Consider the following 27,956-nt stretch of genomic DNA (forward strand, 5'->3'; position numbering starts at 1 on the left):
AAAATACTCTCATGGGCTTTTCAGCCAGATCCAAATGACTTAAGGGCTGATTCTGAGGCCAGAGTGCTGTTTAGGACATCTGCCATTCTATGAGTCTGCTGTGTATCCCGCTTCCCATGTTGGTTTTAAAGGTATATTCCTTTTTTAAAAAATATTTTTTGAATGAGTGATTTCATTTTTTAACTTTTATTTAGTAAATATAAATTTCCAAAGTACAGTTTATGGATTACAATGGCTCACCTCCCCATAACTTCCCTCCTACTCACACCCCTCCCATCTCCCGCTCTCTCTCCCATTCTATTTGCATCGATTCATTTTCAGTTATCTTTATATACAGAAGATCGATTTAGTATATATTAAGTAAAGATTTCATCAGTTTGCACCCACACAGAAACACAAAGTCTAAAATATTGTTTGAGTACTAGTTATAGCATTACTTCACATTGGACAACACACTAAGGACATATCCCACATGAGAAGTAAGTACATAGTGACTCCTGTTGTTGATTTAACAATTTGACACTCTTGTTTATGGCGTCAGTAATCTCCCTAGGCTCTAGTCATGAGTTGCCAAGGCTATGGAAGCCTTTTGAGTTCGCTGACTTCGATCTTATTAGACCTAAATGAAAGATCTCTGTGAGTGAGATCCCAGTGGAAGGAACTGGGCCATCAAAGAAGGAGGTACCTTTCTCTGAAGGGAGGAGAGAACTTCCACTTTGACTATGACCTTGTCAGTTTATATTTCATCTAGAGAGAACTTTATCACCCAGTGTAACATAGCCATGTAGTCACTCTCTGACAACACCCTTCTTGTTTTCTACATAGCAATCATATTGCCTAAACCTTTGATGTTAGTTTATACATTGTTTAGATGTTTCTTTTGCTCTTTCTAAATTATACCATTTTCCCCTCATTATGAAGCAGAATGCTGATACTTTTTTAATATCCTGTTAAATGGAAAAAAAAATTTTGATCTAAATTCATTTCTGTACTTGAGAATAAAATTTGTCCCAAAAAAGCCTCTCTATATAGTGAACTATAATGTAGCTTGTTATGAGAGCTAAGGGTATGGCTTTCGGGGCCTTTGTTGTGGCACAGTGGGTAAGCCATTGCTTGGGACATCTGTATCCTGTATTGGAGTGCTGGTTCAAGTCCCAGTTACCATGCTTCCAACCAAGCTGTCTGATAATCCACCTGGGAGGAATCAGCTATTGGACAAAGTACTTGGGTTCCTAGCACTCATGTGGGAGACACCAGATGAAGTTTCTGGCTTCTGGCTGAGACCTAGCCAACTCAAGACTTGGGGACGAATCTGGGACATGAACGAGCAGATGGAAGATCTCTATCACTCATTCAAAAAATATTTTTTAAAAAAGGAATATACCTTTAAAACCAAACAACTGAGTGTCAGCCAATCAGAGCAATAGAGCTTCAGCCAATTCAGGCTTCCAACTGATATGAATGACTACGTTCATATGAGGTAAATGTCAGTTATGGCCAATCAAGATATTTCTGTCAGTCTTTTTCTTTTCCCTCTGGCTATAAATTTAAGCAACAGCTATGGGATAGTGTGTGCCTTCTCAACCATTTTTAGTCTGAAGTGCTGTCAAAGTCTAGGACTTTTTTGGGGGGGAAGGTGGTACTTGAAAGGCACAGTGACAGCGAGAGTGAAAAAGAGAGAGAGAGAGAGAGAGACAGAGAGAAAGAAAGAGAAAGAGATCTTCAATCTGCTGGTCCACTACCCAAATGACTGCAACAGCTAGGGCAGGGCCCAGGGAAAGCCAGGATCCCAGAATACCGTGTGGGTCTCCCCCATGGCTGGCAGGGGCCCAAGCATTTGGGCCTTCCCAGCTGCATAAGCAAGGAGCTGGATGGCAAACAGAGAATCCAGGACTCGAACCAGTGCTCCTATGTGATATGGCATCACAAGTGGTTGACGCTAACCTAGTGCACCAGAATGCCAGACCCAAGAAGCTCTTGCTAGCTTTTGTAAACTTGGTTAAATTTAACTGGTCCATGTTTCTTCTAACAAGCCTCATTGCTCAGACGAGTGACAGACACATAAAAACAGCCAATAAATGAGTTGAAGCAAATTGAACAGTGGAAATGTTAAAAGGAATAAAATGTACATATAGATAAAGTGAAAGGATGCCTTCTACCATTATTGGAACCCTTTCTGATGAGAGATATGGAGGGCAATAATAAGTGTCCAAGTGTCACAATGAGGAAAATCGTGTGATTATGCCATCATTGGGAAAACTGATGGAGAATTAATATACTAGATCTGAACAGTTGGTCATAATATCCGTTCTCAAGAGCCATTTTATTATTGTTTTCTTTATACATTCACACAATGTGTTCATAACATTTTCCAACTGTTTTAAAGGAAGCATGTTCTACATTTTATAATCAGTAGACACCATTTTAAAAATTGAACTGTGATGTAGAAAGAAAAAAGTAATGGGCCAGGCATTCCTGAAGCTAAAGGTATAACATAAATGAGATAATTCACCAATGATCAAAAATATCTTAGTTGATATTTGGTTAAAATGAATGGAATCAGTATTTTGCTTAATTTACCCGTTGATACCAATCTCCCTTGATAAGATTCCTACTGGTAAAAACTGGAAGAAATAGAGAATTTTGGGCTCAGCTGGCATGGGTAACAACTTTGAGGCAGTTTTGTTTTTTTGCCATTAAATTCATGGACAGAGTTCTATTTTATCTGTCCTCACCAGTTGCCTATTTTTGCTGCAAATACAGATAGCTTCCAAAAGATCCAACTCCTTTCAAGCCTACGAAACACCCTGTGGTTTTTGTTCAAACATAGTGAATAGATTCTTAATCACTTTAATTTAGCTTCCTACTAACCCTGCAGAAAGCATTTCATTTAGTAGCACTACAAACAATAGACATTTAAGCAAATCTATTCCTTTCTTCAATGAAGTTTCTGCCTAGATCGATGTGCAAATATGTTTGACAAAAATATTTCAGATGTAAGTTTATCATTGACTAATTTGAGGAAATACAATGGTAAATTGTCATGTCAGTGAAGGCTAGTTAAGGGAGTTAGGGAAAATAAGATGTCAATGATAAAATGTCTATTTGTCTATTAAACTCCATTCTCTGTCTTTATGTAAACTAGTGCTTACAGACTATTAGGCTCTACAGATATTTGTAAAAATATAAATATTGGGTATTTTGAGTAGAATTCTGTTTATTTGCTAAGATCTCCCACCGTTACTAGCTATTCACACACTTTGTCAATTTTGGATATTTGGGATGTTTGAAGGATTCAACATTTTCTACTAACTAATATAAAGGAAATTATGAATTGAACTCTGAGGTACTTATAGAGTTCAATGAAAATAGAGCTGTGTAGTAAAAATGTTTTAAATATAAAACATTTCTTAATTTTAGTTTTCATCATAGAAAATTCCAGAAACTTTTGCTAAACTAAAGCTAAGAGACTATAAGAAATGTGAATACTTCTAAAGGTCCATGAAATTTATATTTACTTAGAATGTGAAATTATTATTTATCTTTGACAGGCAGAGTTAGACAGTGAGAAAGAGAGAGGGAAAGGTCTTCCTTCCATTGGTTCACCACCCCGAATGGCCACTATGGCTGGCACTGCGCTGATCCGAAGCCAGGAGCCAGGTGCTTCCTCCTGGTCTCCCATGTGGGTGCAGGGCCCAAGCACTTGGGCCATCCTCCACTGCCCTCCCTGGCCACAGCAGAGAGCTAGACTGGAAGAGGAGCAATCAGAACAAGATCTGGTGCCCCAACTGGGTCTAGAACCCATGGTGCCAGAGCCTCAGGTGGAGGATTAGCCAAGTGAGCCGTGGCGCCAGATGTGAAATTATTTTTTTAAAGATTTATTTATTTATTTGAAAGGCAGAGTTGCACAGAGAGAGGAGAGGCACTCCTCCATCCACTGGTTCACTCCCCAATTGGCAGCAATGGCCGGAGCTGTGCCAATCCTAAGCCAGGAGCCAGGAGCTTCTTCCAGGTCTCCCACATGGGTGCGGGGACCCAAGGACTTGGGCCATCTTCTACTGCTTTCCCAGGCCAGAACAAAGAGATGGATCGGAAGTGGAGCAGCCGGGTCTCGATCTGGCGCCTATTTGGGATGCCGGTACTGCAGGTGGTGGCTTTAGCTGCTACAGCACAGCATAGACCCCATGGAATGTGAAATTATAGGCATCAATAAGATAATGGCCAGGTCCAGCGGAAAAGCTATGCAAAATGTTAGCAATGGGTCCATTCAAAAGCATGGCATCCCTTTGGTTTCTTTATCTCTAGGCAAAATGTCCAGTACAGGAGTGGCAGCGTGGATGGAAATTCCATGGATACTTTTTTCTAAAAGTGAATCACTTCACACCAGCCTTTTCCTATTTTTTTTCTTAAAAAACCGTCCAGTCATTATCAGCCTTGGGACTATCTGTTAGCATATTACTCATTATATTTCACAGTATCTTGGAGAAATATTTCTCAGACAATTCTCTATTCACTTGTCAAAACAGAACCCATATTGTAAGTCTTCACCTGGTATAAATCTCATATAACAGCATAATAGTTTGTTGAGGAGGAACAGGTGCAATAGTTTAGAGAATGGTTTATGGGAGAGACAACCTTGAATTAAACTGTGCTCTACTCATTAGTACATTATGACCTTGAGCATGTTACAAAACCCTTTGAACTTCAGTGTCTTCGTTTGTGTAAAGGGATTAATAGTAGGAGTGGTCAAAACAACAACAACAAAATGTCACAATGCTAGGATAAGAATATGCCTGAAATAAGTGAAACAAATGGTTATTATTTTTTTAAAATTCTTGGATTTCAGCGAAGACATATGATAGAATGTAAATCTATTTCTAGCAGAAAAGCTACTCCCTCAAACATGTGTTCATAGCAATCCATTTTAAAATTGCTCACTTCATACTAGTTATTGAGAGGAGTTTATTGCTTATTGAAAGAGAAGAAGATTGGACAAAATGCAAAGCTTTGGTTTTCACGCCTGTGTTTGGTCACCATTGAGACAAAATCATTATCTCAGGGTGTTTTTCCTAGGGCTATTCTGTCTCTACTAAAAATCTGGTGGCTAAACGAAATGCTGTGCTCAGTAATGCTCTACTCAGTAGCGCTCTGCTTTCTTCTCCTGCCTCAAAGTCAATGAGGCCCTGAGCGTGTAAAATCTCATGCACATCTGTGCTGTTTCTTGAGATTTATTTAGATGCTGTGTTCCACCATTAATCAGATCTTCACAGTAATCGATGTTATACATGGAACGTAGCACACAGCAGGGCAGATAGTAGCAACTGTATCTAACTTTCATGACCCTGTAGATGAAATGGACAACCCAAAGTATTTCAAATACCGAAACATGTTTTTTTTTTTTTTTTTAAAGATTTATTTTATTTGAAAGCCAGACTTACAGAGAGAGGTAGAGACAGAGGAGAGTTCTTCCTTCTGCTGGTTCACTCCCCAGATGGCTGCAATGGCCAGAGCTGAGCCGATCCAAAGCCAGGAGCCAGGTGCACCCATGCCGGTGCAGGGGCCCAAGGACTTGGGCCATCTTCTGCTGCTTTCCCAGGCAGTAGCCGAGAGCTAGATCAGAAGAGGGGCAACAGGGACTAGAACTGGAGCCCATATGGAATGCCAGGGCTTTAACCCGCTGTGCCACAGTGCAGGCCCCAAAGAAACATGTTTCTTAATGGTAAAAAATGTATGCAAACAAGCTTATGTGTAGATGACAACTTTACAGTTCTGATCTACATTGTGAATTCAAGTTGTCCTAATTTGAGCTCACTGATAGTCATGGTCCTGTTTTTTTTTTTTAATTTTTCTATTTCTTATTTTTTCACTCAAGTGTATCTTAGTTCATTCCTTGCTTAATATGAGCTTGAGTATCCAATTGTATAAGAGAAGAAAGTGGTTTCTAATTATTGGAGAGAGGGTTATATTTAGTTCTAGGTTTATTTTAAGCTACTCAGTAAACTACTATGAGATTATGGTGTTTCTCTTAGTTCTTATAAGACTTGGCTTTTTATTTTCTACTTAATTAGCTTGATATACAATGAAAAACTAGATAGACGCTTTATCCTAATTTAATTGATTTTATCAGTTATACACTAATCATATCACACCTTCTTTAACCATAGTAAAATAACTGATTTTAGAATTAGACATGGTGTTTCATTTTAGTCTTATATGATATTTTTCCCATTAGGCTACTTGGTTTTGTGTTTTCTTCTTTGAGAATAGAATTGTGTTGAATGAAGTCAATACATGTCTCAAACTGTTGAGATACGGCATTATTATTGTAGGAAATACATGTGATTCAGGTAGAGTCACATAGCAACATTAGGTGTATATTTATACCTAAACGTCCATCAGGGAAGATGATGGAAAAACACATAGAATTTAATACACTTCGCATGCTGGTCTCAGTTATAATCCATTTGCTTGCGGTAGGCATCTGGCACAGCGGTAAGTTGCTGCTTGTGATGCCTGTATCCCATGCAGCAATTGTTGGGTTCGAGTCCTAGCTCTGTTTACAACTCAGCTTCCAGAAAATGTGCACCCTGGGATGCAGCAGATGAGGGATCAAGTGCTTGGATCTCTGCTACCCATAGAGCAGACCTAAAATGAATTCCAGGCCCTTGGTGTTGCTCTGGCCCAACCCCAGCTGTTGTGATGTTTTGAGCAATGAACCAGGAGAAGGAAGATTCTCTCTTTGTGTGTGTCTCTCTCTCTTTCCCTCCCTCCCTCCCCCTGTCTCTCTCCCCCTCTCTCTTTCTCTGTGTCCCTCTGCCTTTCTAAGTAACTAATTAACATTCATTAACTATAGATTTAAGCTGACAATATTTTTAAAGATGGAAATACTTCACTATACTGATAAGGCTGATTTATTCTAAGTCCATCAATATCATATCAGTTTGACCAAAAGTTGAAGCATCTTTTCTCCTTCATGTTTTATTTTAATCTTCACTTAATTTAAAATAAAATTTTTATCACCCTATCTGCTAAAGTAGCTCAAAACAAATTATCCTCATGCCATTACTAAATTGACTTCCACTAAAATCCTTTCTTTTGATTTGTGTCTCCCATTTAAAACTAAATTTCCACGTTGCTTCTGTATTTATGGCTGTGTTATTTCATGGTTCAATTCTAGTCTCTTTCATTTTTGAATTACATGCTTACTCTCTCCCTTGTCATACATTTTCTTCTTATTACAAACCATCTTCACTTACCTATTACTGAGATTTCCCTGGATAAATCATCACTCCATCATCAGAACAGAAATTATAGTCACCCATAACAAAGCCAGAACTCAAAGAAAGAGCTCCTCTTTTTTAAACCCCAAACCAATATAAGTTCTACAAAATCAAACTGCTTTATTTCTGTTTGAGGTTATTCTAAAAATTTATTTTGATGACACTTTAGATTTATTCACAAAAGAATATCAACAAAGACATTTTAGGATATATATATATATAGTTAACTTTATGATGTATTATTAAAAGTTTACAGCACTCTTCACTCTAACTTTTTGTAATTATTATTGGGTGATCTAAAGTGAAATGTGATGTTTCAGGGCAATGATATTGAATTGAATTACTAAGAGTTTTAGTCTTATTGGGGACAGCTTATGATCATGGCTCAAACACTCAGAGTGAATTAGTAAATCCTCTTTTGAATGGAAGACAAGATGCAAATTATTCTTTCAGCCCAGGGAATTGGGTGTTTTAACAAATGATGATGAGATTATCATGAATGAACAGAACTTGGGGGCATGCCATTCCATTGTGTTGAGTCATTCTTTTGGATGGCAAAGTCCAATGGCCTTGAACAAAATTTGGCAGACTTTAAAGCCAAGAAGAGCCAAAATTATAAATAGCTAATATGCTGGATTATAGAAGTCCAAATGACCAGATGGAACCATGAAGTTCAGCTTAATTCAACAAACACATATCAAGGCTCTCATCACAGCCAGTGTACCCAATGGTGCTTACACATGGTTCTTGCTCTCTTGGAGTATAAACTCTGTCCATAGAAACACATTTATAAGCTCAGAATAAATGGGATATAGAGACTCATGAGACATATAAAATAAATAGAAATAGGGTCAATAATAAAATCCATGTAACAAAATGTTTTCTAATGTATGCTCTATAAAAAGGGAAATTCTGTAGCTTTTCTTCTCATTTTAGTCCTGAGTAAATCTTTTATTTTTTCTAAATTTAAGTCAGCTGAACCTTATTGATGCTGAATTTAAAAATTTGCACTCCATAATACTTCACATAGGCTTTCTATAAGGGAGACATATTTCTTCTACCATACCAGTTCAGATATTTCCACCTGTCACACCAACATTTAAATATTTCTTAAATGATCATAGTTTTAAGGAATAGTTCTGGTCCATATTCATGCAATATTCATAAATATTGATTGGCAAGTGACCCATGAAGTTTACATAAGCTAAATGTGTTTCACTCTATTTCCTTGCAGTAGAAATATTGGCAAATGCATTACATTGAAGGCATATATGAGGGAGTTTCAAAAATTCATTCTCTCTTTCCTTCTCTAAAGGCATATTATGGTACTTTAAAATGTTTGAAGAAAAATTGAGTTGAAAGATAAGTTGATTTTGGTGAAAAAATTCTAAAATCCATCAATACGAGTGGTCAACATTGTAAAAATTACTCATTAATTTCAAATATATTTTGTATCATAATATACAACCTTCCATTTAATTTTCTTTTTTAAAAAGATTTGTCTATTTGAATGTCAGAATTACAGAGAGAGAGAAGGAGAGGGAGAGACAGATGGCCACAGATGGCCACAATTGCCAGGACTGAGGTAGACCAAAGATGGAGCCAGGAGCTTCATCCGGGTCTCCCCTGTGGGTGGCAGGGGCCCAAAAACTCGAACCATCTTCTGCTGCTTTTCCCAGGCCATTAGCAGGGAGCTGGATCGGAAGTGGAGCAGCTGGGATCCAAACCAGTGCCCATATGGGATGTCAGCATCGCAGGCAGCAAATTTGCCTGCTATGCTACAAGGCCAGCTGCTTTTTCATTCAATTTCCATGTACTCTTTGAAGTAACTTCATATTTATCATGGAATTGTATCTCTGAATTGCTTAAAATGGTCCTTTTAGTCCCCATTAATAAAGACATATATTTTGTTGGCAGCTTTGAAGCTATTATAAAATTAAGACTCATGTTCCCAGTGTTCAAATTGTACAGAGTAGGGTTTTTATTATTTTTTTTTTTCAGCTGCAACTTTTATAGTTGGAACATGCCAGCTAGGCTAGATCTTCCAGGAGTTTCCAGTTTGACTGTCATGGGAATAACTTATCCTAAGGGAGAATGTTAAGCATGCAAGCTTGGTACAAACGCTGTGTCTCATTCTGCGAGAAGATGAATGTCAGAGTGGAGAATTCTTCCTGTCAATTAGACTTCTTTATTGTTCAATTTTTTATGATATCATGGGTGTTACAGAATTGAGTAGATGACTCCATGCAAATGGATTCCATGAAATCTAAAATACAGCGCTCTGTATGTGTGTGTTTGTCATAACTCAGGAGCAAAACAGTATTTCTTTGATCTCTATTTAAAAAAAAAAGTGACCAGTTGACCAGTTCCCCCCTCCTCCCCACCCCCTCACCATCTCAATCATTTGTGGAATGTATCATAGTGGCAGCTCAATATTGAAAAAGGTTCAGTACAACTTTGGAAACTTTAATAAAACCACCCAAAATCTTTAAGTAAATCAGCAGTAAGAGAAATTGCATGAGAGACATGTATGACTCAGAAATGTCTTAGAAGCATAGAAAAAAGCTAGGGGTCACAGCAATTTAGGTGTGTATGTGTTAATGGCACCCTACATTTAGTTTCAGATGGGTCCTGTGTTGAGGACTTAGGAGCTTCATAAGGGACCAGCGCTGTGATGCACTGGATTAATCTGCAACTTGGGATGCAGGCATTCCATATTGAAGTGCTTGTTCAAGTCCCTGTTGTTTGCTTTCCAGCCAGCTTCCTGCTAATACACCTGAGATGGTAGTGCAAGAGGGTCCAAGTACTTGAGTCCCTCCTAATCTTGTATAAAACCAGAATGGAGTTCCTGGCTTCTGGACTTAGCCTGACTAAGACCTGGCTTTTGGAGCCATTTGGAACCAGCAGATAAAAGAGCTAACTCTCCCTCTCTCTTTCTCCTCCTCTTCCTCTCCCCCGTCTCTCTGCCTTTCAAACAAATAAGTCTTTTTTTAGAAAGTGACCTAAGTAATCATTTTTATTCTAACCTTATTTCATAAATACTAAATAATTTAACAATTACTTTATAATCTCTATTGAATTGGGACACAAAGTGTAAGTAGACTCCAAAAACCTGTGTCAGTATTGAGGAAAGAAGAAAGACTTCCACATAGTTTTCAAATTATATGTTCTTATCTATCTCAATGCAGAGTGTAAAAATGGCAGCACAATGTGGCTAATTGATGAAAGATTGACTGTATCTGTTAGTTTTTCCTTATAAATATATATAAGGTCATGAATTTGTAGACTAAGATGGTTAACCAATCATTTTTCATTAGTGTTGGACCTACTTATGAAAAAATGAAAAACATGCAATAAAGAGTTACAAAATTTTAATAAGTACAGACCATTGCTGGAATTTATCTTCAAGCATCACAACTGAAATTGGAACTTTCCAGATCACTTTAAATTAAATTGATTAATAATACATCATGTTAAAATGAATTTTTCATGGTTTGGGAGCTAATGTTCTCAATTATTTAGCAATGCAAAGTGTAGGAAACTCACACATAAACAGCATGCAGGAGCTGATCCGTGAACTTTCCCTTAAAACACGATGATAAATGGCCTATTTTTCTATCATACTGAAGCAATATGCTAATTTTTTGCTCTTCTGAAAACATTTGCTTTCCAGTAAACCAAATCAGGACATATACTGTTTACATATCTACCTATATATATAGATACACACACACACACACACACGTATGACATTGAGGAAAAAAAACCTCTCAAATCTGAATGAATGTAACAGCAGAATGAGTAAATTAGTTAACAAATTTTTAGGCATGTTTATTTTATGTCTTTTGAGTCATGTTTCCACAATCATTTCAATTCCATTTTCCACTTTCCACAGAAATTTAAGTTTTGAGTACTAGTAGCTTTGAAAGGATTATGTGTTTCTGTCCTTTTATTTAGCATTCAAACTATATCCATGTGTTTGTGTGGGAAAAAATTTTTGCATGATAAGGCATTAAAAAGAAAACAGTGTGTCATTTATATTTTGATCATTACATTCTTTGTAATTAAAGCTATTTTTTAAAAGTTTAGGTAGTTGAGGGGCTGGCGCTGTGGTGCAGCAGGTTAACTCCCTGACCTGAAGCGCTGGCATCCCATGTAGGCACCGGTTCAAGACCTGGCTGCTCCACTTCCAATCTAGCTCTCTGCTATGGCCTGGGAAAGCAGTACAAGATGGCCCAAGTCCTTGGGCCCCTGCATCTGCGTAGGAGACCTGGAAGAGGCTCCTGGCTTCGGATTGGCACAGCTCCAGCCGTTGTGGCCAATTGGGGAGTGAACCATCGGATGGAAGACCTCTCTCTCTCTCTGTCTCTTTCTCTCTGACTCTCCTTCTCTCTCCGTGTAACTCTGCCTTTCAAGTAAATAAATAAATCTTTAAAAAAAGTTTAGGTAGTTGAAATGACAAATTAGTGCATTTTTTTTACTGCTGTTTTATAATGTTCACTTTTACTCATGTTACAGGAGTCAGAGAAGCACTAAAACATTGATCTTCCTTCTGTGCCAGCCTAAATGCCCTGAGCTATGTGGCTTGCTCTCGTGATTTGCTTCTATGTGATTTGATAGGTTCTCTAGACTTAGGCATCTGAAGACACTATAATACCTCTCTTATCGTGATCTGTCCCATCGACCTTCCCTTGCCTTTCTTCACATTGCTTTCACAGCAATCACTTCTTTGTGATGATATAAAATTTGAGTTGTCAATTCCTATAGAACACTATAAGCAATAATGTAAAGCTGTGTGTTACATAGTGTTTAAAAGGTTACTACATCTCTGAAAGAGAAGTTACTCAAAGACAGACTAGCATTAATAGTATGAGCATATAGCTGAAAGATTAGTTATTAAATTAGAATCTATCTTGCTGTCCTGACATTTCAGTTATCACAGCATTATCATGATAAACACTGAATACCTTCTAAATATGTTGTGTTCTTTTACTTAATCGTAGTAGATGGTAGAACTAAATGACTAAAGATAAAAAGCCCTTGCTACTTAGAATGGAAGTAGACTCATCACTGCATGTTATAAAACAGCATTGTCAAAAATGTGCTTTGGAAATTGTCTAACTCCATTTTTTCATTTTGCATATAGGACAACTCCGACATAAAAGAATTTGGTTGTCTTGCCCTGGGGCCTTATTGTTAACTGAAAAGCTAGGCATAGAACAAAGATTCAATGATTTCTTTTACTGTGTTTGTTCCAAGAGATCATGTTACCATTCTGCTTCTCCCTCAGTGTGTGAAGGAATTGAAAACGGAAAAGGGAAAACCAAACCAAGAAAGATGACAACAACAAATCAAATTTGACTCCAGTGTACCCCGCAGTTTACAGAGGTAAAAGTGGAACAAGTATCCCTGATTTCAGTTCCACGTGTCCTTCCCTTTAGAATTTTAGCTAATATAGTTGAGAACATGCCAAAGTTTGAACAAAGGGATTGACAGAAAAAAAAGAGTAGTTTATTCAAATCACTGGTGACTGGTTAGTTACAGCCTAAGCAAGCCCTAAGTGGTCAGTGTATAGTATAAATCATCACACTTTGAAGAGAAGCCGCAAACAAGAGAATTTACAAGCAGAAGGCAAAACCAAAACTCACTTTGCTGCTTCTGCAAGTATTATTTATTAATTTCAGAAAGACAACTGTGTGAAAAGGAATCTCAAGTCATTTCTCGGTTTTATAGTTTTTTTCCTTGTCCAGAAAATAAGGATGAGAATTTCTTACAACATTCTTTAATCACTTCAAAAAATTATTCCTGCAAGGATGTGTTTTCTGTCACATCAAGGTAAAAATTATGAAAATTCTCAAAAATAATTACATATACTATTATTATCAATTTGATTGAAAATATACCTGAAGACCTTCAAGTCTGTTTTGTCCACCATTGATTGAGTTACTTTACAAATGATCATTGACCTAGTTTACTGATGAATGAAAAATTCATGAGCTGTAATTGAGTCAACTATTCCTCATATGTAGTGTAACACTTTGTGAAACAGTTATTCTCTTTATGAAAATTATGAATGATCAAAATACCTATGCAATCCATTCAAAGCATGGTTTTTAAAAATGTTTGTAGACAGAGTTGTGTATACATGCATATATATATATATATGAAAAGTAGGAAAGCTAGAGTACCATTTATTTTTCCTTTTTTTCATTCCCCAACTCTGTGGATTTGGTTTTCCACACTTGCCTGAGAGCAGGTTTGTTGGAAGTAGTGAACAGAGAGTTAAGGAGGAAACACGGAAGAGATGCCATAAATTGGCAATATATGTGTTAAGAAGCATATAGTATCAGGGTTGGCATTGTGCTGTAGTGGGCTGCCTGCAATGCTGGCTTCTCACATGGATGCTGAATCAAGTCCTGACTACTCTGCTTCCTATCCAGTTCCCTGCCAATGTGCCTGGGAAAGCAGTGGAAGATGGCCCAAGTCCTTGAACCCCTGCACCTACATGGGAGACCTGGATGAATCTCCCTGCTCCTGGCTTCAGTCTGGCCCAGCCCTGGCCATTGCAGCCATTTGGGGAGTAAGCCAGTGGATGGAAGACCACTTTCTCTCCTCTCTCCTCTCTCCTTCTCTCTCTTTCTCACTCCTCCTCTCTCCTCTCTGCAACTCTGCCTTTCAAATAAGTAAAATGAATCTTAAAAAAAAAAAAAAACCTTTAAAAAAGCTGTATACTATGTCCCCAAGGGTTATACTGCTAGTTATTTATATTTCTTCTGAGTTTATTTCACAGCCCTGAACAATGTTCCCACCAAACATATGTTTTGAAGTGAGCAGAAGCCACAGGAGCACTGTAATCTGACTCACTTTCTCAGTGTGAGCTTAGTGTTAGTGGAGAACTGCATCTATTTGCATAATTTTATATGTTTAAATCAAATAAGACTTTTGTTTAAATCAATGAAAATACCAGTGGAATTGTATTGCTATGAATTTTTTTTAAAAATTTTAATCTGACCTCCAAAGAAAACAGGTGAAGGTGATTTGTTTTATTACCTGTACTACTTTTTTAATCAGGGCAATCAGACCTTCTGAATGAACTACTTGCATATCACATTTTTGCTCCACAAAGGAAGCTGTTAAAAACTAGATCACACTATGTTACAGTGATAAGGATTTATTTTCTCTGACTTTTCAGGAATAAGTTGTATGTCATATTTTTTGCCTGAAAGTCAGAAACATGATGTTCTTAGGGTCAAATGCATCAAGGCGAGTTAGCCTCATATTTTATTAATGGTAATGGGAATCATGCAGCTAAATCCTGGCAAATTGTACTGAATAGCTGCATCTACCATTATATGATTTTATTCATAATGTGGTGTTCATTTGATATTCAGTATGGAGCAAGTAATTCTAATGGGTTTTTGTTTTAGTCATAGTGAAATATCAGTAGACAGAAAGCCATTAGATTTGGGATCCAGAAAACACTGTAATCAGTAGTTAAGGTAACCCTTTCTCTATGAGGTTCCCTACAGGAATCACAATTATCTCCAATATACATAGTTGTTGATTTAGTTTGTTATTTATCATAGATAATTTGATTAATACTTACAATGTTACTTCTCTGAAGCTTTTATTATTTATTTGAGGAAAAATAATCACTGCTAATTCATACCATATGATTCATTCATTGTTTTGTCTTTATGAGAAATCCTTAAATATTACCATATTATTAGGAAATTGATTTTTGTCTATCTAGTTTGTGGTGAATAGAGCAGTTAAGCTCTATTCTGATATGTTCAATAATGCTGACATTGATCTACTCCTATGTATGATTTAGCCTAAAAGATTGACAATGGGATCTATTTTTTAAGATTTATTTTATTTATTTGAAGGTTAGAGTTACAGAGAGAGAAAGAGGGAGAGGGAGAAGTAGAGAGAAGGAGAGAAGTCTTCCATCTGCTGGATCACTCCTCAAATGGCTGCAATGGCCAGGGTTGGGCCAGGCCAAAGCCAGGAGCCAGGAGCTTCACGCAGGTCTCCCATGTAGGTGGCTGGGTTCCAAACACTTGAGCCTTTCTGCTGCTTTCCCAGGTACATTATCAGGGAGTTGGATAAGAAGTGGAGCAGCCGAGACTAGAACTGGTGCCCATTTGGGATGTTGGCATTGCAGTCTGAGGCTTAACCTGTTTTGCCACAACACTGACCCCAATGAAACCTACTTTACAATGTTTTTGATAAAATATATCATTTTAACTCACATTTAAGACAACAGTTGGGAGCCAGCATTGTGCTACAGGTTACACTGCCACCTGTGGTGCTGGCATCCCACATGAGTGCTACTTTGAGTCCTAGGTGTTCTGCTTCCAATCCAGATCCCTGCTGATGTGCCTGGGAAAGAAGTGGAGGATGGTCCAACTGCTTGGGTCCATGCCACCCATATGGGAGAACTGGGTAGAGTTCCTGACTATGACCTGGCCCAGTCCTAGTCATTGCAGCCATTCAAGAGTGAACCAGTGCATGGCAGATTCATTCTCTCTCTCTCTCTCTCTCTCTTCCTTTCTCCCTCTCTCTCTGAAACTCTGCCTTTCGAATAAGTAAATATTTTTAAAAAGAGACAATAATCATCACCAAAGTTGACTATTTGTTAATAGATAGACTCATATAGGTATATTCATATACACATATACTTTATCATATTTAGCCATGTTTTTACTATATGATATTTCATATCAACATTTTATATCAATATTAAAATATCAGTATTTTGCATTAGTTAGCTACAAAGACTACACTTCAACCAATAGTATTTTTCTCTAAGAAATTTCAACTACTTTTAAATAATTTTTCTATAGTGCGATTTGACATTTTCTCAAGTAGAATATTAGTAATTCTAATTGATAGGAACTATTTTCTTCTTTTAAATGTTGAATTGAAATATTTTATATTTCCATGGATAACTGTCGTTCTCTTCCATGTGTTTAAATATACAAAACCTATCACCAGTGAGTGAAAGGTATTTCATATGTGTAAGAAATAGAGAAATAGGAAAAAATTGTTTGTGCCCAACCCCTGGAGATGGTCAAGAAACTCATGTTGATTTTTAATAGCTCTTATCAGCAGGAAAGCAATGAGATTATTTGGTGCATAACTAGTTTCACACAAATGCTAAGTATAAAACATCTATTAAATTGTTGAATCTCTTACAAATGAGGGGATAAATATTAAGTTTAATAAAATATTATAGCAAACAAACCAAAAATATTTTTAAACTATACTCATACTTTTGACTTTATTTATACCTTGCTTGCAATGTATATGAAAATTTTCTTTTGTGCCTCTAACAGCCAGCAAAGTTTAGGTGGACAGCAGCTTCTAATCTGTGTTAAATTTTGTACTCATTCAAATGCATTTTCTGAAAACAGTAAAAAAAGAATAGTCAAATGCCTACTGAGTAAGTTCATTATTCTAATTAGAATTAAAGTAAAGTTTATTTATAGTAATACTGAATTTTGATTGTTGTTTCCTTTTATTAAGAGCATGTGTAATGTGAAGTAGCAAAAAGTCGATCGGATATAAGGCAAAGCAAGTATTTAAAATGTTAATTATTTTGTGTGTCATTCATCAGATATGGAATCAAGATCAGCATATCAGAACTTTATATAGTTATAGATAGAATGATTTTTCTATCTTAAAGAAGCAGTAGCTTGTAATTTTGCATACAACTTAGATTACATAATTTTTAATAAGACACTCATGTCCCAAATCCTCTACCCCCACCCCCAGTCACCGACTCAAGTCTTGGTTGGGCAGATACAGTGTGAGTCGTCTGATGATCTCTATTATTTAACAGCTATACCAGTAATTTTGATGTTCACAGCAAAGAAATCTACAGTGAATTCAATATTCATGAAATAGAAAATGAGGTGACAGGATCAGAAGGTTTTTACTGTCCCATTAATAACTAATAGGAAATAAATTTTGGCAGGTTCTTTTTTTCTGGTTGAAATATTTAATTGGCACATTGCCATCATATCTGCTAGTAATTATAAAGTAATATCATACGATTTATTTTATTTATTCGAAAGGCAGAATCATAGAGAGAGAGAGAGACAGAGACAGAGAGACAAAGACAGAGATCTTCCATCCACTAGTCCACTCCCCAAATGGCCTCAACAGCCTGGGATGGGCCAAGCCAAAGCCAGGAGCCAGGAACTTCCTCAGGGTCTTCCAAGCAGGTGCACGGGTCCCAGGACCTGGTTCATCTTCTGCTGCCTTCTCAGGTGCTTTAGCAGGGAACTGGATCAGAAGCAAAGCAGTTGGGATATGAACTGGCATCCATATGGGATGATGGTGCCATAGGTAGCAGCCCAAACCACCATGCCACAACGCCAGACCCTGGAGTGATCTTAAAAACAAATGTTTTAAGATTATTAATTTTCCCTTGAAATATTAGTCCTAGAGAAAAAATAAGTGTGGAGTTGAGGCAGGTACTGATAACCCTGGATGAAAATTTTGCATGATTTTCCCATGAGAATCATATTTAGTCGCCAGTGTTGACATTAGTTTTGTATGTAACTGATACTTCCTTACTGTGAGCCTTCCTTTTATTTTCTCTTTCTGCCTGCTCCTTATATTTACACATGTAATTCTTGTTTCCTGACATATACATAATTAGTATCCAAAAGTTCAGGTTCATTTATTCAAATGTCTGTTGACATTATAATCTAATGTGTATTACAGTAGAATATGTCTTGCACAACAGGATATTTTGATGAGCTTACTTTTCATTTCACAGTGGACTCCACTCTGTATCCTAACCTCTACAAATGTACTATTTTATGACAGCTGTCTCTCAAGGGTTGAAGTAACTTTGCTGCAGACCCTTATTTCATGTGGTTTAGATCTAAATTTCAACTCCAACTTAGGTTGCCAGAAGCTTAACTATTTCTACAGGGGCAGGTGGACTTGGCCCTGATGCAGATCACTAGAGTTCCATATTAGAGAGTGAATCAACTTCTCAACAAAGATTAAAAACTACTTGCATGTTTGATCTGAATTAACCTCTCGGGTCACTGGGGCACCATTTAGAAAATTGCATTGTCTCTTTGTAAATGGGATCAAGGCTATAAAAGAGTTGTTTCATCTAACTTAGGGAATAAATTTACTTACATGCATTAGTCTGGGCATCAGAAACATGCTTGAAATCCTTAATAGCAAAGTGATGATGTACTTTATGTGAAACTGATTTTTCTTTCCTTCCAACCCTTTGATACTGCAAAATCCTTTTAGATATAAAAGAGAAATGAATGGGAGGCAAGGAAATAGAAAGGGCAATGTCAGCGAACCCATTCATGAAATCTGTGTTTGAAGGGGAGGCAAGATGGATAGTAAAGTAAGAGTAGGTCAAGGTAAGGAAAAGATGAGGTTTCTTCATAATCTGAAAACATTTGGGAAATTACCTTTTTTAGTGAAGTCTGTGATTGATGGGGAAAGCAAACAATGCAGAACACCAAGGATGTGGGAGGACACAGAAATCTTGCCCCAATGGGAAGGATTGTGTCTTTATGAAGTGGACCATCATCCCACTGTCAGCAGGAAGGAACATGAAACAGATGGAGGCAAATGTAGGGGAGGGGTTTCCATCTAGTTGCTGCTAATTTCCCTGTAGAAACTGAAGTTGACACTTGGCACATTAAATAAGTTATAGGGGCAGGATAAAATATAATGTCCTTCTGGAGAGCAAAAGAGGTACCAGCTAACTGAAAACAGAACTGCCAAAAACCACTCCATGTCTGGCTCAGGTTATAGAGAGACCTGTATTCACAGTTAATATCTTCCCTTAGCAACATTCAGGAACAGGGATGGCCTTTGGCAAAGGCAGAAAGCTGAAATTATCTGACAAATGGGATGGAACAACAGCATGGGGGAAAATAATGCTGCTATTTGTATGACAGTCCCGAAATTTAAGGAGGATAGAGAAGAAATGGAGACAAGTAGTAAGAACAGAAATGAATGAACATGATGAATTTGAAAACTGAGAATAACCAAATAAGAGATATTACAAATTAGATGTTTATATTAATGAAAGTGCATAACCAGAGAATGTATGAGTGGTTGCAAAGTACAGTATTTTGTAGGAATGGGCAGGGGGTAGAAGTGAGGGAAGGTAAAGTTTCTGTGGTGTCATGGAGTTGATAATAAACTAATGCTCATGACTCATCAACCTTGGGAATTTTGAGTTTCCCTAAAATGATGGCAAGGCTTGAGATGGAGATCATTGAGAACCAGAAATGAAAGTGTTTAACCAGTGAAGGAATGTGCACAGGAATGCAGTAGCTTACAATAAGCCAGATGTTAAAGAGAGTCTAGGTATACAACATTAGCCTCAAAGGATTAGTTTTATTCAACAGTCGAAGTTCAATGAGTTAAAAAGTAACACTGGTGAATCTCCTAACTTTCTATCCTGAAATGCATAAGTTGAGATAGATTTAAATAATGTGCCTATTAAATGATTTCTAATGGACATTTTCAATCTATGCATTGTTAATTGTATGTTCTTAAGTGCTGTTTGGTACACTGAATCAAAAAGCAGCTCTGTTGAACACTGTAAGATGATAGAGACTTATCAACCCTCTTCTATTTGATAATGACCCCTGGGAAAGGAACCTGAACATGAAGTTCATGAGCCTCTAAAGGCTCTGTGAATGGAATTCTCATGGTTTTAATATTGGATGAAAATGCTACATTTTTTTTCAGATTTATTTTATTTATTTGAAATACTGAGTTACAGATAAAAGTAGAGCCAGAGAGAAAGAAGGGTCTTCCATCTGCTGGTTCACGCCCCAGCTGGTCGTAACAGCTAGAACTGAGCTGATCCAAAGCCAGGAGCCAGGAACTTCTTCCCAGTCTCCCATGCAGGTTTCTAGGACTTGGGCCATCTTCTACTGCTTTCCCAGGCCATAGGAGAGAGCTGGATTGAAAGTGGAGCAGCCAGGACTTGAACTGGCACCCATACGGGATGCCAGTGCTGCAGCCCAGGGCTTTGACCCACTGTGCCACAGTGCCAACCCCTACATTTCTATTTTAACTATCCTCTGTAATATTTTTCATTTCCTTCATTTATGAGTGTGGAGCATAAATCACAGTAACTAGCAATATTTGTGTCTTCGTCACCAATAGAAGCCATGATTTTTCACTTTACCTTAATAATATCTACAAATGTCATTAATATATATCAGATGTATAAATCACATGGTAGTTTGATGGTATTCATTTCTATTCATCAATATTTCAGAATTGGAAGTTATCACATCTGCTAATAGAGCTCAATATCAAAAGTATAAATAATGGGACAGACCTGTTGCCACTTCAAATAAAATTGCCACTTGGGATACCCACATCCTCTAGCAGAGTATCTGTTTCCAGTCCAGCTAATCTGTGCTTCTGATCTTGCTTCCTGCTAATGTGCCTGGGAGGCATTGGATGATGGTTCAATTACTTGAGTCCTTGCCACCCTCAAGGGAGACTTTGATGGAGCACTAGGCTCCCAACTTTGGCCTGATCTTTATCCCTCTCTGCCTTTCAAATAAATAGATAATACATCTTTTAAAAAGCTGCTACTAGAGGCTGGCATTGTGGTACAGAGGGTTAAGCAACCCCTTGCAATGCCAGCATCCACAGGAGCGCTGGTTCAAGTCCCAGTTCTACTGCTTCCCATCCAGCTCTCTGCTTATGCATCTGGGAAAATACCAAAAGATGGACCAAGTACTTGGGTCCCTGCCACCTACATGGGAGACCCCAACAGAGTTCCAAGCTCGTGACTTCAGCCTGGCCCAGCCCTGGACAATGTGGCCACTTGGAGAGTGAACCAGCAAATGGGAGGTATTTTTTCCTGTCTCTATCTCTCTCTGTTGCTTTGACTTTCAAATAAATAAAAAATAAATCATTTAAAAGTGTTATTAAAATACATACACACCATTACCTTAACTTTTAATATATTTCAGTGTATTAAAATATATGGTAAAATAGTGTAAAGTTGTGCATAACACAAATACTTGCACTACAGCATGCTAAATTAAAGTTCTAGCCACCTAGAACCTATTCTAGAAAATGTGTGGTTTCACTTTACACCTAGGCATGTCTCTAACATTGACCTTTTCTAAATTCAAATCAGTTAGCACAACCTAAACCCTGCCTAGCTTCTTCTGTCTCTAGAGATTTATTTTCATCCTTCTTGGATTCTACAGCTCAACCACATGGGTTTCATTCTTACCCTTGAGTGAGCCATGATCCTTTTTATCTTTGGGCCTTTTCACTTGCTGTCCAGTTGGCCTGAATGGGATTTCACCACCACCGCTTGACCTATGAAATATTTAGTTAGCCTCTAACTCTCCCAAACTTAATTAGGAGCTCCACTTATAAAATGAAGGGCTATATGTGACATGTGTATACTTAAAAATCACTGTCTTTCTGAAATTCAAGGTTAACAGGAAACTTTTTTTAAATTTTTATTTGTTAAATCTGGAAACCCCACCCTCAGGACCTGTGGTATCCCTTCTTAACATTTTCACACTTCTAATTACTCTTCAATGCGAGTCTTTACTAATGTGAAACTCCATGAGGCAGCAAATACAAATAAGTATGTTGTTCATTATGGTGTCTTCAAATACCAAGTGATGAAACTGCTGAGAAGTCACAAAGCTAATTCAGGTAACTGAATTAATTATCCAGACCTTGCATTTAAAGTCTCTTTTAAGGATTCTGGCTTTTTTTTCTTTTTTTCTTTACAGGCAGAGTGGACAGTGAGAGAGAGAGACAGACAGAAAGGTCTTCCTTTTGCCGTTGGTTCACCCTCCAATGGCCGTGGTGGCCGGCGCGCTGCGGCCGGAGCACCGCGGCTGGCGCACCGCGCTGATCCGAAGGCAGGAGCCAGGTGCTTCTCCTGGTCTCCCATGAGGTTCAGGGTCCAAGCACTTGGGCCATCCTCCACTGCACTCCCTGGCCACAGCAGAGAGCTGGCCTGGAAGAGGGGCAACCAGGACAGAATCTGGCGCCCCGACCGGGACTAGAACCCGGTGTGCCGGTGCCGCTAGGTGGAGGATTAGCCTAGTGAGCCGCGGCGCCGGCCTCTGGCTTTTTTTAAAAAGACTTTTTATTTGTTTGAAAATCAGAGTTAGAGAGCGAGTGAGAGAGAGAGAGAGATCTTCCATCTGCTGGTGCACTCTCCAAATGGCTACATCAACCAGAGCTGAGTCAGGAGCTTCATCCAGGTTTTCCTCCTGGGTGGCAGGTGCCCAAACATTTGGGCCATCCTCCACTGCTTTTCCAAGGCTTTTAGTAAGGAGCTGGATCAGAAGTGGAACAGCCGAAACTTGAATAGGTGTCCATATGGGATGCTGGCATTGCAAGCTATGGCTTTACCTGCTACACCACAACACCAGCCTCAAGGATTTTGTCTTTCTTAGTTGATGATAAATTACTCAAAGATAGAGGTTTTCCTTGTATTCAACAGAGAGCCCAATACTTATAACAAAGTATACACTCAAAAATGTGTTGGACAGTCCCAAATTCTTCCTTGAAAGTCACTAGAGGAGCTGGCACTGTGGCATAGCAGGTAAAGCCGCCACCTGCTGTGCTGGCATCCCATATGGGTGCTGGTTCGAGTCCCAGCTGTTCCACTTCCAATCTAGCTCTCTGCTCTGGCCTGAGAAAGCTGTAGAAGATGGCCCAAGTCCTTGGGCCCCTGCTCCTGTGTGGGAGACCTGCAGCAATCTCCTGGTTTCTGGCCTCAGATTGGTGCAGCTCCAGTCCTTACAGCCAGCTGGGGAGTGATCCAGCAGATGGAAAACCTCTCTCTCTCTCTCCTTCTCTCTGTGTAACTCTGACTTTCAAATAAATAAATAAATCTTTAAAAAAAATAAAAAAGAAAGTCACTAGAAGAGGACCAATGCATGGTGTGTTTGTTAGGGGTTCAACTTAGCTTGAGAACAAAAGAGATGCAATGAGGAGAGAAAAATTAGGCCCGTGTATGATTTAGTACCCCATTTCCCAATTACTGTCAATTGTTTGTATAAAATTAAGATACTTTCTGATTTATCTTTTTATTTTAATTCTTTTATGTATGATAAATGAAGGTTAAACAAAGCATAAAAATTGCTATGTGTTTGAAGGGTATATATTTTTGCATACAGTTGAATGCTTACCCTGTTATAACAAAAGTGGGGAGTATTTGAATATTTGGTGGTGAGGAACCAGAGAAGGAGTCAAATTTCTGAAAAAGACTGGAAAATTCCATGTTAATTGCACATTGTCATGGATGTGTAGTGCTTACAAGTGTTCTGTTAGTACTTGGATGGTATTACTCTGACAGTATCCATGCTGGAGTACATTGACTACTTTAAATTCTCCTTTAGCTTTGAAATACAATGTGCCCTGGATATAAGGTATATCCATAGTTAATAGTCAGAAGATCACCTATCAAAGGAAATAGCCAGAGAATACTCAGAAACTTGGGAAGGTAACTGGGGAATTGGAACTCTGTGACAATATGGAGAGGATGCATAAATGATCAACAGACACACATGAGCTGCATAGTTCATAGAGAATGAGTAAGAATAGACCACTGAATGTTAACAAATAGGAAATAATCATGTTTATGCAGAATCTTGTTAGCATGAAAAAGTACAATATAACAAGCAAGGAGGAAATAATCCAGTGCAATTCAGAGAATCTGGGAATCTCTATGAAAAATAAGAAATGTGGGACAGAAGAAAGTGGAAGAGAAGTTGTTATAAGAGGGACATCTATTATTTCTGTTGCTTTTCTGATTAAAAATAAAATTGAGTATCTTGTAGATGGAAGGATAGCTCAGCAAATTTCTCTCAAAGAGAGAAACTGAAGACTGCAATTTAAAAGAAATAAGTAGAGTAATGGATTACAGGATACTAATTTTATAGAAGCAGAAAGAGATGTCTCAGAGATTTCACTGAACAATGCAAGGATGCATACTTAGTGATATGTGCATCAGGGTAGTCACCATTGTGGTGGTACAGAAGAGAGCAGCAGCTGAGGCACAGAACTGGAAGATGAGGGCATCATGGTAAAGACAGGCATGAGACATGTGAGACAAGTAATGACTTATTTAACAACACACATGTGCTAATATATAATGGTACCCTGCTTTAAATAAATGAACATAGATCTAGATACAGGCATAGGTAGATACATACATACATACATACATACATAAGGTATAGAGCTCTGCTACCTATTATTCTGGATTACCAACCTAACTTTGCTATTCAAAATTGATCAGTGAGCAAAAGCACTCCATCATTCCCATGCCCTTAGCTGTGAGTGTTCTACATGACTGTCCTATTAAGTGTATTTGGCATCAGCAGTCATCCCTTCCATTGTTTGTACATTCTGGTTTTTATTATGCATTCTGGTGAACAGTTTTGACCTTTAATGCCTAAGAAATGTAGGCAACTGATAGTGCTGGGGACCACAGAAGCTTGAGAATGGGAGAAAATAGCATGCTGCATATGAAAAAGACAGTTATAAGATGTAAGTGCTAAAAATGAAATAGTCAAAACATTTGATAGCGATGGACTGAAAACAGAGGATAACAGAGGATAAGAGGATGTATGAGTTATCTGAACATTTGAAGAATGCTACAAATCTAACAGCAAAGAAGGATTTCCAGAAATAGACTATTCAGCTATTAACATGACATGGGATATATGTATATTTCAGAGGATTTTAGGAAAATGGAAGATTGCTTCTCAACTGTGATGTCAGGAGGACATTCATATATCTGTATATCTATATTCATCTAACTATCTGTCTATCCACACATACACTAACACTAACAGGAGAAAGTGCTTCATATGAAATGGCATCTACACTATTATTATGGTTAAACCATAGTCATTATTTGTTTTATTTAAATAATTTTACTTACATGTACTACAAGACTGTTATAGAGTACAGTGCAAAATTTGAACATATATGCTACATAAGCTAATCTATACAGCAATTAGCCTTTTGTGTGTGTGTGTGTGTGTTTAGATCTTATCAGGTTCTCTTCCAGTTATTTTTTTTTTTTTGATAGGATTTATTTATTTATTTATTTGAAAGGCAGAGTTAGAGAGGCAGAGGCAGAGAGAGAGAGGGATAGAGAGGTCTTCCATCTGCTGGTTCACTCCCTAAATGGCCGCAGCAGCAGGAGCTGGGCCAGTCCAAAGCCAGGAGCCCAGAGCTTCTTCTTGGAGCGCAAGGACATGGGCATCTTCTGCTTTCCCAGGCCTTGGCAGACAGTTGGATCAGAATTGGAGAAATCAGGCACCCACATGGAATCCTGACATTGAAGGCGGTGGCTTTACCCTCTAAGCCACAGTGCTGGCTGCTTTCTTCGAGTTCTTTATCCAGTACATAATATAGTAAACTATAATCACCATACTGTGCTGTGGAATACTGGAACTTGTTATTTCTACATAACTACATTTTGGTGCCTGTTAGCCAATCACCTTCTTTTTAGATCCCTCACCCTTTCCACTCTAATAATCACAATGGTAATTTCAAATGTATTATGTTTTAAAATTCCACACATGAGAGGTCTTTTTGACTTGTCAGGCTTATTTCATTTAATGATCTCCATTTCCATATGTTTTGCAGCAAATAATGATATTCTTTTTTATGGCCAAGTGATGTTCCATTATCCATTCATCCATTGATGGACACTTGATTGGTTCCCTACTTGGTTGCTGTGACTAGGGCTGTTGTGAACATGGGAGGGCAGGTATCTCTTTGATATGCTAATTTCATTTCCTTCTGATATGTACCCATGAGTGGGATAGTTGCTTCATATGGTAAATAGATTTTCTTTGAGGAATGACTGTACTGTTTTACATAATGCCCATACTTGTTCGCTTTCTCATCACCAGTGTATAAATATTTCCTTTTTTGAATATCTTTATCAGCATTCTTTATTTTTATCTTTTTGGAGTGAGATGACCCTCAGTGTATTTTGATTTACATTTCCCTAATGACTAGTGATATGGAGCATTCTTCCACATATTTATTGACCATTTGGATTTCTACTGAGAAATGCTTATTCAGGTCCTTTCCCCGGTTCATTTCCTTGTTTGATTGTTCAAGATTTATTTTATTTATTTGAATGGCAGAGTTACAAAGAGAGGGGCAGGGAGAGAGAGAGAGAGATCTTCCATCTACCGATACATCTCTCCAGATGGCTGCAATGGCCAGGGCTAGCCAGACTAAAGCTAGGAGACAGGAGCTTCATCCAAGTCTCCCATGTGGTAACGGGGCCCAAGCACTTGGACCATCTGCTGCTGCTTTCCCAGCCACCTTAGTCGGAAGCTGGATTGGAAGTGAAGCAACTGAGACTTGGACCAGTACCCAAATGGGATGCCAGGGTTATAGGTGGTAGCTTAACTCATTACACCACAACACCATCACCTACTTCTTTTTAAATTTAATTTTAATTAACTTTGACAGACTCAATATGATTGATAGCTACAAGTCTAAGAACATAATGATATTCTCTTCCTCTTTCCTTCCCTCCCTTTCTTCCTTCCACCTTTCTTTTTTTCTTTAGTTTTGGAAATAACATATTTTAAATTTACATTACAGTAAAAAGACTTAAGACTTCATCAAATATGATGTTTAACAAGCGAATAGCAAAGACTCTAGTTTAGTGGGACTATACACAATGACTATGAACAATAATTGAATGGAAAAATGACCTTTTTGATTTTCTTGTAACCACATAGGAAATATTTAGATGTTACGTTGTCATTGTTTCTATTTCATTAAAGAAATTATGAATATTTGACAAAAAATCAACTAAAACACCAGGGTCATTATTAAACAATACATTTTGTTGCCTGCTATGAATTAAGATCAAGGCTTATTGTGGTTGTAGTTGTTTAATTATTAAAATTGTACTTTGCAAAGTACACTGAATTTAAAGCATTCTTTAAAATGAACAGGATTCCCTTTCAGATTCATTCCATGACCTTACTTTTCAATGAATACCTAAACATGAATATCTTCATTAGTCATACTGATGAATGTGTACTCTTTCCCCGTTTTAGATTCTACAAACCAACCATGAATGTGATTATTTTAATTATGTTTTAGAATTTTCAGGTTCAAAAAATTGCATATTGTTAGAGAAATGAGTACCCAATATTTACCATAACTTAGAATTTATAACTTAGAATTTATAACTACTAATTCTGTGAAACTGATGATTTCTCCCTGGGTTTGCATTTATTATATGAAATGTGGAACCAGGTGGTGTTTCTGCTTCAATGGTCTGTGTCTATTCAGAAAATATTAAAATATAGAAGACCTTATATGTTCCATCTGCCCACGTAACCGTTTCCCATCTTCCCATAGGGTCTAAGCACTCACATTAAACATTTTCATAATGAACCTATCATATAATAATAGTACTTGAAGTGCATGGTTGTTTACGCTTGGGGATTTTTCATTAAAAAAGCAAGAAACAAATCATTATATTCTTTATTTTATACTGTGGAGAAAACTTTTAGGAAAAAAATATTTGAAGAGATATTCTTTTTTAGTTTTTATATTTGTATTAATTTTATTTAAGGTACACAAATTTCATGTATTTCATATATACAGATTCAG

General features: G+C 37.6%; 1 protein-coding gene and 1 long non-coding RNA gene across 25 annotated transcripts in view; both read left to right on the forward strand.

Annotated features, from left to right (window-relative positions):
- Positions 1-27,956, forward strand: part of ROBO2 (roundabout guidance receptor 2) — a 1,427,252-nt gene that overhangs the window by 99,141 nt on the left and 1,300,155 nt on the right. The gene's annotated exons all lie outside the window — the stretch shown is intronic.
- LOC138849481 (uncharacterized) lies at positions 12-22,049 on the forward strand. The gene is made up of 2 exons (XR_011388341.1): positions 12-1,480; positions 12,571-22,049. It is a non-coding gene; the product is annotated as an uncharacterized lncRNA (long non-coding RNA).

The sequence above is a fragment of the Oryctolagus cuniculus genome, chromosome 4 (genome assembly GCF_964237555.1).
Source record: "Oryctolagus cuniculus chromosome 4, mOryCun1.1, whole genome shotgun sequence".
In the NCBI taxonomy this organism is placed as follows: Eukaryota; Metazoa; Chordata; class Mammalia; order Lagomorpha; family Leporidae; genus Oryctolagus; species Oryctolagus cuniculus.